This window comes from Mirounga angustirostris, unplaced genomic scaffold, assembly GCF_029215605.1.
Source record: "Mirounga angustirostris isolate CCGP_5_RB_7025 unplaced genomic scaffold, mMirAng1.0.hap1 SCAF_2, whole genome shotgun sequence".
NCBI lineage: Eukaryota > Metazoa > Chordata > Mammalia > Carnivora > Phocidae > Mirounga > Mirounga angustirostris.
Genome location: NW_026991710.1, coordinates 134,233,117 through 134,244,514, shown reverse-complemented (window position 1 = coordinate 134,244,514; position 11,398 = coordinate 134,233,117). Strand labels below are relative to the sequence as shown.

Below are 11,398 nucleotides of genomic sequence, written 5' to 3'. Positions count from 1 at the left end.
GTTCAATGTCAGTGGCATAAATTTATAATGGGAGCTGGAAGCCAAACTTTGCAGGAAAAGCTTTCTTTACCCTTTGCTTGAAAAACACACAGTCCTCAGGGGAGAAGGACACCCTCCTTCTTCTCTTCTCTCCATCCTGAAATTTAGAACCTGATCAGAACATACTCGAAACCCATGCTCACCCTATAAACCTCGCCCTTGGAGACTTTTTTTTAATTCCTTGTGACACCAGAAGCTACAAATGCGAATGCTTCTGGCTGCGGTGTTTTTCTCATATGGTTCCGTTTCCTATGGCATTTGGAAATTCTCAAAAGGGAGAAGCACAGGGAAGAGTCAGACAGTGTCATCAGCGTACTAGGGAGCATCCCGCGCACACATCTGTCCTGCAGGCCGGGCCACGGACCTTTGTGCCGTAGCGGGGCAGTACTTGCTTGTCTTCTCCCTGAATCCTTCAGGTATTTCCTGTTAATGTGCCCTTCAGTAAGGAGGTCTAAGGAAGCCTGGGGTCTGTCCTGAAATAGAACAGCATCCAAATGCTGTGACCCCAGACCTCAACATTTCTGCTGACGTTAGATGCGGTCTTTAGGCAAACTCAAACTTCATGGGGGCGGGGGGAAGGTTGCTTTGATAAGCCTTTTTAAACACGCAGACTTTCTTGGGGAAGCTTGAACTAAGGGAATAAGTGAAATAGAGATAAATAGAGATGCCTCAGCCTGGGGTGTTCAATATTCTCTTCGATAATTAAAAATGCTGTCTCCAGTGGGAGCAGAGAACTTGCTGTAGAGATTATTATGGTTTGAAGCATTTTCTGTATGAGTGGTGAGGGAAGGGGTTGGGGGGGTGCTAGGCAATAAGACCCTGAAAGATGTCAGCTCCTACAATGAGGAGATAGGATTTCAGAGACCCAGCAGCTCAGCCGGAGGACAGAGGCAGGCTGGAGGGGTGCTCAGAAGGGGATGCCCACTGTCCTCCACAAACAAGATTTTTAAAACGTAAGTCTCAAGTTGTTTTCCATTCAACGTATAATGTCCCTTTGTGACCACCTATCCTTCAGTAAAGACTGTTAAACACAACAGCTTTCTGTTAGCAGAGGAATATGAGGGAAGCATGTGTCTGTGTTTGGGGAGGGAAGTGGATTGGGGAGAGGTGTTAGCATAAGAGACAACTGAGGTGTGGAGTGAAAAGGGACAGTGGCAGCCAGAATGGGCTTGTAGAACATGGAAACACAATCCCTGGCTTCTCTGAATTGTTAGAAGTTAGGGCTGCATTTCCTGCAAACACGTATAATGTGAAAGGGATAGGAATGGGAAGGAAGATCGTTATTTTATGAATTTTAAAGAAAGAGTTGAGTTGGAATGATGATACACTGGAATAAAAACTGTTACAGTATGAATTTGTTTCTGATGAAGAAAAGAAAAAAGGGAAGGAGGGAGGGAGGAAGAAAGGAAAGAAAATCTCTGCTGTCCGATCCTGTGCCATTCATGGCTTCAATCTGCTGAGAACAAAATCCTGAGGAAGGGAATAGTGTGGTCTGTACCTTCCAGAAATGGCTTTAAATGGAGAGGTATTCAGAAACAGAACATACTTCAAGTTCTCAGGAACCACTCTAGATCCCTGGATGGGATCTGAAACAAGCAGATGAGGGCTCAGGGAACCCAGGAATATGAGGGGCTGGGTCCCGTGCCTAAGGGCCCCTAACTGGCCCACAGCCATCCTTGTGTCCTCCTGGGTGTTATTACGCATTCGTAAATCAATATATTCCCCATCCATGTCTATTTGTATTTTAAACGATTTCACATAGAGTAAATGCCACAACCCAAAAAAGTTGAACAATGAAAACTAGTTGCCCTGCAATGTTGTGCATATTCAGCACTTTCACTCAAATCCTTTGTTGTTGTTGTCTTTTAATTTGATCCTCAGGACAACCAAGTGAAGACAAATAGCAGCATCACTACCATGTCTACAGAAGAGAATGAGTGAGGCTCACATTGAGAAGGTTCTGCGGTTAGTAAGTGGAGGAGCTGAGTTCTAAGCCCAAAACCTTTCCCCATTCTCAGTCTGCTGTACCTGCACAACCAAGTAGTTGCAGGTCATGGCACCCGGGGAGATAAATCTTTTACTGTGTGCCAGAATTGTGTGGCTTTGTTTTGTCTTTTCAGGGTCTCTTTATTTTTTTTTTTTTTTTTTTTTTTTTTTTTTTAAAGATTTTTTATTTATTTATTTGAGACAGAGAGAATGAGAGAGAGAGAGAGAGAGAGCACATGAGAGGGGGGAGGGGCAGAGGGAGAAGCAGGCTCCCTGCAGAGCAGGGAGCCCGATGCGGGACTCGATCCTGGGACTCCAGGATCATGACCCGAGCCGAAGGCAGTCGCTTAACCAACTGAGCCACCCAGGCGCCCCTTCAGGGTCTCTTTAAATCACGGGGCATGAGAAGCATTGCAATGTGGGTCCAGGTCTTCCGATTTTTCAAGAGAATCTGGACACGTAGATTTGTAGACCAAGTCTGATATTTTAATATTGGTGCATCTGAGAAAGAAATGAAATCGACACCTTGTGCAAACCCAGCACGCCGGCCACCAGTGTGAGACCTCTGCCTTAAATCTGTGTACTTGGCTCCTTCCCAGACTTATTCCCAGAGAGAGTGGAAAGGTGATGTCACTGTCTTCTGCTCCTTTTTCTCCAACAGACTCTCACCTGGTCTGAATATCCGCCGCTGGATTCCTCATCTTTTCTGTCTATTTCCCTCCATCTGAGTCATTTTCACTTATTCTTTGCGGGGAGGGGGTTCCACTGGGAATCAAGTGGCGTCAGGGGAAACGTTGTGTTTGGTTTTTCAGCAGCTTGAACTGGAGGGAGCTAGAGAGTAGACAGCTAGAAGGCATGGGGGCAGGGAAGGAAGGGCAAGGAAGGGCGAGGACAAGCCATGCACCACCAGGGCACTGCCTTCGAAGGAGAGGAAATGAAAGGATGGAGCTGACGGGCACTCTTAGTAAATATTCAATAGTAATGCAAAAGAGAGTAATGGACCACAAAGAAACTGTGATAAGCACGCCAGTGGTTGACTGTATTTCAGCACACAGCTGGGTACTAGAGCTTAACACATCTCTTCTGACATTGCAGACGGTTTTACTGTGCTGGGAAGAAAACCTGAGTAATGAATACTGGGCAGACGCTTTTGCGATTATGAAAACAAATAAATGGTGGAAGGAGAATGGCAGTAAAAGAGATTCTATTTCCACCACTCTAAATAGACGTGACATCTCATGGCAGATATATTTCATTAATTAGCAGCAAGAGATTTTAGAAATAACTGTAGTATAGATGGGCTTACTCTGCTTTTGCCAATGAAAGTGCTTCTGAATGTGACCCTTCAGTAACTGAGGCAACAATATTTCTTAGCTCCTATTGTGGACGAAGTAGCAGGCACTGTGGGGGGAGGCACAGGAAATGGTGGTGGTAATCTTTTCTTCTGAGTAAGCTTAGAGTCTAGTGGTATTAGATTTGCAAGAAGGATGAAGCTCCTCCCAAAAGCCCAGATCAAATCTTAAACAGTTTCAAGGAACACCAAAATCTACGTACTAGACACCTCTCCCAGAAAACATATCACTTTGCATTTGCCTGAACATAATTCAAACCACGTTTACTAAAACTGTTACCCTATTCTATAGCCATTTTGTTTTTATGTTTCTGTAAGAAAATGCAAAGAGTAGCATTTTCTTGGAATAGCATTTCCTCGGAAGCCTCTTTACAACTTTAAAGATAAAAATGTTTATATTTTTCTACTCTTAAGGCTATCTGAATCTGTAAATTCTCCTAAATCACACTCCTTTCTTTCCCATCCCCCCTTTTTAATTATTATTATACTCATACCACCATGAACTTCATACATGTTCATTAAAAATGCAGTCACTTCTCTCTCCCATTCAGTTCAGCAGACCAACACTAAAGTTAAGTGGTCAACCTGTCGTTCTACTTCTCAACCCTGACAGGGTTATCAGTAAGCACAGTCAAAAAATAAAACAGATCAGTGGTAGTGCCACCCAGTAAGAAGAATGAAATCCAGATGCTGTCAAAATTAAGAGACGTTTGGGCGCCTGGGTGGCTCAGTTGGTTAGGCGACTGCCTTCGGCTCAGGTCATGATCCTGGAGTCCCGGGATCGAGTCCCACATCGGGCTCCCTGCTCAGCGGGGAGTCTGCTTCTCCCTCTGACCCTCCTCCCTCTCATGCTCTCTGTATCTCATTGTCTCTCTCGCAAATAAATAAAATTTAAAAAAAAAAATTAAGAGACGTTTGATTAATGCCACCGTTAACTTTATTTCCACTGCTTCCCCAGCTGGGTCAAAAAAAAAAGCAGGACAGGGCCAGACCAATGTGTTCACACTTCAGGGCATCTTTTTAGCAAGGCACAATTTTTAAAATAATGTCCAAGTCACTTGATGTGTTGTCAAAAGATTGCCTTGTGTCTATCAAGAAGCTTTAATTCTACAAGTCAAAAGTAGGCTCCACCTCAGTGCCGGTTCCCTACCCAGACCTCCCTGGTATCAAAAGTACTTTTGTCTCTTCTGTGACAGGGAAAATATCAGTGATGTACTGCAGTGTATATTTGGGATCTCTACAACATCTGTGGAAGTCAAACTTTATTTCCCAGACACAAAATTCATGTGGCTTTTAACTCATTTTTGAGTAGATCCTGACCTAATATAAAAAATTGACAACAGGTGACCAATATTCCCAAAGAATCATAAAAATTCAAAACATTCTAAAGAACAAATACTTTCAAGAAAAGTTGACTGAAAATCCCAAGTTGGGATCACACAAGTGAGTGTGTTTAAAATCATTTGGTTTGCATTCCATGCTTTAATCGATCTCTGAGAATCTTGATATCATCTCCATATTTCAAGCTTCTTTCTTGCAACTTCTCAACAATTTTGAGTTATTTATTGTGGTGCTTTCAGGAAAGCAATAAAAATGTTTTCAGACTTCTGCGCGTAGTGAAAGGAAAAAAAAAGGCTTAATTGGTCCAGCTGTGTCTTGTTTTTCTAAATATAAAAAAAGTTATTCTGTGTTGAATGTAGAATCCACTGAAATGTGACAAACTGAAGTTACTTTATCTTTCCTGACAGTAATTTTTCAGAAATCCCTATTACTTTTGTAAATTTCCCATAATCAGAAAACTTCTTTCTGTGAAGATCAGTCATCGGGAAAGTTTTTTAAGCCTAATGAACGTATGTGACATAACCTTAAACATTTGACATCAATATTTTAAGGATTTCCAACCACATATTTCAGCCTAAAAGCTCCTGTTTTATATTCTGATGTCAAATAATTTTTTTGAATTCTTTATCATTTGGGAAATGATCTCGCTTCTTAAAAATAATTATTAGTTATCGTTGTAAACACATTTCTTTGACAATGTTTTCAGGAGCAAAAGGATAGGCATTTTCAAGTCGGCATCCTTCTGTGTATTGATTGGGGGGGGGATTGTAGGGCGTCCCTTCCCCCTGCTTTTCTCCTCCGAAGCCCCGTGGCCGCAGCTCAAGTCTAGGTGGCCCGGTGCCAACAGAAATGCCTATGGAAAGGAAAGCCTGTTCTCCACAGAGAGCTGACCGCTTTGTGAAAGAGGAGAAGACAAAGCCTAATACAGTGAAACTTCTTTGGAACATTTTCCAGGGAACTGAACATTTTGAATGTCCTACGTGGGAAACAGGCGCTGGGAGAGCAGCACAATGACGCATTTCACTGCGCTGCACTTGCCAAACATTCCAGCGCGCCCTGCGCACGAGGCGAATAAACTGGCCTTAACGGGAGGTGGGCAGAGGCTCCCGAAAGCTTTCCTCCCGCGCCCTCTGAGGTTACACAAAACGGTCATAACAGAGGCCAGACCTGTTCTCAAATACCACGCGCTGGAGGAGGTAGAATACCCTGTGGGTCCTTGACTGGCTCAGGTGGCTTAGAGAAGGGCAAAACAGTAGCTTTAGAGACGACAGAAATCACCTGCAGAAGGAACAGACTCTTGAGTGGAGGTAAGCACACCGCATGGTGAGTATCCTCTTCTCTAAATGTTGGGCGTTGGGGCCCTTGCACTTTTTCTCGTTGTGCTTTTCTCTACTGAGTGCTATTCCATTAGGTGCTAGCGTCTCATGGTTCTCATGTTTGAAAACCCCTCTTCTTGTACATTTTAATTTATTTCAGATCATTACAGAAACTCACAAAACTGAGGACAAAATCACGGAACACCAGGGAGCCGGGCTGGCCATACTGTGCTTTGAGCAGCCTGTGGTAAACATCTGGCTGGAGCCTAGCTTTTTTTTTTTTTTTTTTTTTTTCTGCAGAGCTGGTTAGGTGGGTGCAGGAAATTCTTACTGGGTTTGTCAGTTATCATAGAAGCATCTTGGTATTTTTTAGATTACCAAGAATCTGTTGTAATGTGACTTTGTGACACAGCAGATAAAGAGATCAAGATAGATCACGGCTGGAGACTGTGTTTCCTAAGAATGGATGATAAGCATTAGCAGATAAAAAAAAATGTAATCAATCAAGTAATGGAACAAGGTAGGAATGAGAGGAATGTTTTTCAATTTAAAATCTAGTGTAAATTTTGCCCTTAACAATATCGGAGAAAATGTAAAGAAGCAGACGGAATTCCTTAAATACACAGTTAAGGAAGAAAAGTACTGCTTAAGGAGATGCGTAAATGGTTTCAGACATGAATATATGTATGTATGTATGTATGTATGTATAGGGTTTTCCCTTTCCTGTTAGGATTAAGCTATTTTTTTAGAGTAAATGTATCAGGAGTGGATTACTTTGTTAATAACAACAACCTACTTTTTGTAGCTCTTTAAAAAATAACCTTAAAAAGTGCACAAGAAGAGATGTTTGTTTTAGAAAAACATGAATAATATTTTTTAACTTTTCTGAATGCTAGTGGTCTAATAGAACTAATAGAGTTGGGGTGCCTGGATGGCTCAGTCGTTAAGTGTCTGCCTTCGGCTCAGGCGTGATTCCGGGGTCCTGGGATCGAGCCCCGCATCGGGCTCCCTGCTAAGCGGGGAGCCTGCTTCTCCCTCTCCCACTCCCCCTGCTTGTGTTCCCTCTCTCGCTGTCTCTCTCTGTGTCAAAAAAAAAAAAAAAAAGAACTGATAGAGTCATGGTCACTAATGGGGAATGTTCCCAAAGGCCTCAGAAAATACAGTAATGAAAGAGTGAGACAACAAATATCAAAGTCTGAAAACTTCCAACTCTCCATCCACCAACCACACCCTTCCCATGCCCACCCCACCCCCTCTAGGGATATGTCAATCTCCCAACACCTGATGGACAGTGCAAGAGTCAGTGTTGATGTTTAAGAGGCTGAAGCAGATTTAGAAAGAATGAAAGTTCGATAGTTATCATCCCTGCTCTTAAAATACCCCCAGCCACACTGCCACTGAGGATTTCTCATTGGCTACCTGGGACAGAAAGCTTCTAAATGGTCTCCAATGATCCCTACCTCCTGGTATTCATGCTCTTGTGTAATGTCCTACCCTTCAACATGGGCTGGTTTAGTGACTTGTTTCTAGCAAAAAGAATGTGACAAAGGTGATGGGAAGTCATGTACTAGATTAGGTTACAGAATGGCTGTTGCTTCTGTCTTGGGCGCACACTCTCACTTGCTCTCTCTGAAGAAAGCCAGCTGCCATGTGGTGAGCTGCCTATGGAGAAACACACATCTCAGCACACCAGCCCTCGAGGAATCAAACCCTGGCAACAACTGGGTGAGTCAGTTTGGAATCAGATCCTCTCCCACTGAGTCTTCACAGAAGACCCCAGCCTCAGCCGACACCGGGACCACAACCTCATGAGAGACCATGCGCCAGAGGCACCAAGCTAAGCAGCACCCAGATTCCTGACCCACAGAACCTGTGAGAAAATAAATATCTGGTTTTTTAAGCCACTAAGTTCTGGGGTAATTTGTTATGCAGCAACAGATAACTAATACACCTTTCCGTCCAGTGGCTCCCTTCCATCTTCTTCAGTCCACCTTCTCATTTCCTGCACAGTGCCCCATCTCTCTCATGGCCCTTCCTCACCCCCACTCCTTTTACTTCTTCTGTGGACAATTTAAAACTCTGTTTCACAGGCTCCTTTGTGCCATGCCCTCAGGGCTTCTCCTTCCCACCTTAAATGGCCTAAAAAGAATAAAGGAAGTTTGTAACCCAAGAGAAACTCTAGTGCTGGCTGCTGTAACAACAATTCTCAGCTTATAGTAAGAAACTGTGGGTCGCCCAAAATAAGTAATGTATCTATGATTTCATCAACTTAAAAATATTCTAGTTTTGGGGAAAAAAAAAAGCATAGTCTAGCTTCAGTACATTTTATAAAGTTGAGATTAAAACCTTTGATGATTAAATACTCCATTCCCTGATTATTTAAACTTTTGATAGTAATAAAACAAATTATTTTCAAATATTTTAGTTATTTGGGGGCTACCATTTGATTTGGATTATTGTTACATGTTAGTGTGAGTTGTCCACTCCTGAAATCTCTGTTTTTCAGCCTTCTGGGATCAGCTGTTATCTCAATACCTCAAATAAAATGCTCTATGTCACCCCTTTCCCTCACAACTGTAGAAATTCTTCTCTCTTCCAGGATTCCCATCAGTCACTGTTCTCTCTGGAATTACTCCCCTCCTGCAGTGGTCAGCCTGCCTCTGCGGGCTGAGGTTCTGTTCCTGCTAGAGCTTTGTTCTACAATGGGCCCTGCCCTACTTTCTTCAACTTCCCTGAGATGCCACCAACACAGGGCTGCTGAATGGAAGCACAGCAGAGCACAGATAACAAACAACTTAAAATTAAAATTCAATGTTTCCTGAAATTAGACTTCTCCAGTTTCTTGGATAACCGCAGCATGGGGAAGTCCTGACTGTCCTCAGGGTCTGATGTGCCCCTCCCTAAGAGACCCCCCTAGTCTACCAAACCTTCTCTTCTGTCTTGCCATTTTTCCTCCAGTCTAAGAAGCCCCAATCTACTCCCTACTGGGACCTTAATTTTCCTTAATACAAAGCATTTTAACTTGGTTTTGTTTAAACTTCCCCCATCGAGGTTGAGTGACAGCGAGGAGTGGGGAGGGGTGAGTCTCACCTTCTACCACTAAGGAGGCCCCAGGCCCATTCATGTGCTCTTTCCTAGATGTTGTTACCATCTCCTCAGCTCACACTGTTCCTAGCCATTTAAAATAACATTTCTAAATGTTACATTAGAGTTTAATAAAAAGATGATGTTTAAAAATTCTAATAATATATATAAGAAAAGTTGTTCCCCCCCATCGAAATCCTGCTGAATTTGCTAAGAAATTTTTCAGAGAAATGGAGTTTTTTCTTAAGACTAGACCAAACACCCATACTCGTGTATAATCCATGTCAAGTACAATGTAACAGGCTACTTTTTATGATTTTTTACATTTGTAGCGATGAGGCCCTCTTTGAGGATCATATCTGAATGCTCATTCTATGGCATGGCCAATGATTGGCAAATATAAAGAAGTTATAGCTCATATCAATATCAAAGGTCTGACATTGATATGGAACATTACAATGTACAATTGCTATAAATTATGCTTCACCTCAGGAAGCGAGATGAAGATACACTGAACTTCAGACCTTGGTTCTGAGGAGGAGCTTTAGAAAAACTTATAGAAGAACACATATCATTGGAGATGACATTTAATTGCTTTTTCTCCCCATAACTGTAAATATTTATAGTCTGTCATAAAAATACATTTCCTTGGAAAGAGTTGGTTCCTGGCTGCGCACTGGGGAAACCTTCCCCCACTCCTCTCTCCTGATTGCTAATTGTATCCAGTGTTTTCAAAGGGAGGTGGGAGTTTCTAGGGAAAATAACTTGAAGCATGTCTGGTGAACTGGATGACCGATAGGAAAAAAGGGAGTTGGGTAGAGGGAGTGTGCTGATGGAAGAAATTTTTCACAGGTAGATTTTTCGAGGCAGGAGAGAGAACTAATCCAAGAAAATGCTAAGTATGGCATAGTACATTGGGTTCAACCAAAGACCTGACATTTGGAGGAGAGGAGCTTCCAGATCAAAAGTACCTATGCTGACCCCATGCAGTCAACAGTACACTCATTAAATAATCAAAAGAGCTGTCACCTAAAACTGGGTTGTCTTTTGGAACCCAAGAAAATCTGTTGGTGGCCCTCTAAGAGAGCAACTCATAGAAGAAGGGACTTGTTTCCCTTCCCATCTTGTCAAGGAGTCTGAGTCAGAGTGACAGTACAGAGAATGGAATGGGGGCCAGGAGCCCAGTGACAACTGGATGAGCTGGGGAACAGAGATTAGCAGAATTTCACTGCGGCCAGTGGAGAGGCTTAAGCAAAATGTGGTTGAGCCACAGTCAAGTTAAAGCTTAAAGCAGAGACTAGAGAAGGTTGGATGGGCATTTAGGGACTTCAGAGATTCATGCTGGTTGAGGGAGAAGAGGAGAAATTCCAAAGGGGATTGATTTTCTGTGGTTATAAAGGGAAGAGGGTTATTAAGCTAGGAAAAGCTGGGATCGAAGGTAACTATCACCTCATTTGTATTCACAGGCTGGGGAGCTGTAATAGCACAGAGAAGAATAGTTTCTACTTACGATCACTTTTTCATATGGGAGAATTTCAGTCATATTGAAAGTACCATTTTGACAGGTATGATTGTAGAAGGTCAAATTTAGATTCCAGTTATAACAACCCCCCCAAAGTTAGCCAGATTTGGGAATATACCTTCTCCGTCATGAATGTACAATAAGACAAAACTTTGACACTAAACTCTCTGAAACTCACTGACCCTATTAATAAATCATGAATAATAACTCTGTGCCATAACATTATTGTGCAGATAATGAGAAAACTTTGGGGGGAGTGTTTAGCACAGTGGCGGGCACATAGTAAGTGTCCAGTTATATTTGTTCATTGCTCAGTGAAGACGATTTTGCCAAGAAATTAAACTGGTAGCCAAAGAAAGACCACACACTACAACATGAGAGCAAACTCTTAGAGCTGTTGATATCCATGCCGCCACACTTGAGCAAAACAGATGACAGATTCTTTTATAAGGTAGGGTAGGGAGAAAAGCACCCTGAACTGAGGATCAAGAGGATGGGTTTTTGTCCTGGTTCTGCTTCCAGCTCCCCTGGACGCTTGGTTAGTTCCTTAGCTAACCTCTCCCAGGATCAGATTGGTCGAGGAAAAAAATGAGGGGCTAAGGTCGTTTTTAAGAAAAACAATTCACATATTTGTAAGATATGAGCATTATTGTTGCTAAACACTGGCTTTAATTATTTATTGTTTTTTAATAACTAGTACAGCAATTAAAGGATAGCAATGATAATGTTTACAGTTTTAATTTTTAAAAACTGTGTTTC

General features: G+C 42.4%; 1 long non-coding RNA gene across 1 annotated transcript; it reads left to right on the top strand.

Annotated features, from left to right (window-relative positions):
• Positions 1 to 5,847: 5,847 nt before the first annotated feature.
• Positions 5,848 to 7,393, top strand: LOC129045969 (uncharacterized). Its single transcript, XR_008506513.2, has 3 exons — positions 5,848 to 6,024; positions 6,194 to 6,343; positions 6,449 to 7,393. It is a non-coding gene; the product is annotated as an uncharacterized LOC129045969 (long non-coding RNA).
• Positions 7,394 to 11,398: the final 4,005 nt, after the last annotated feature.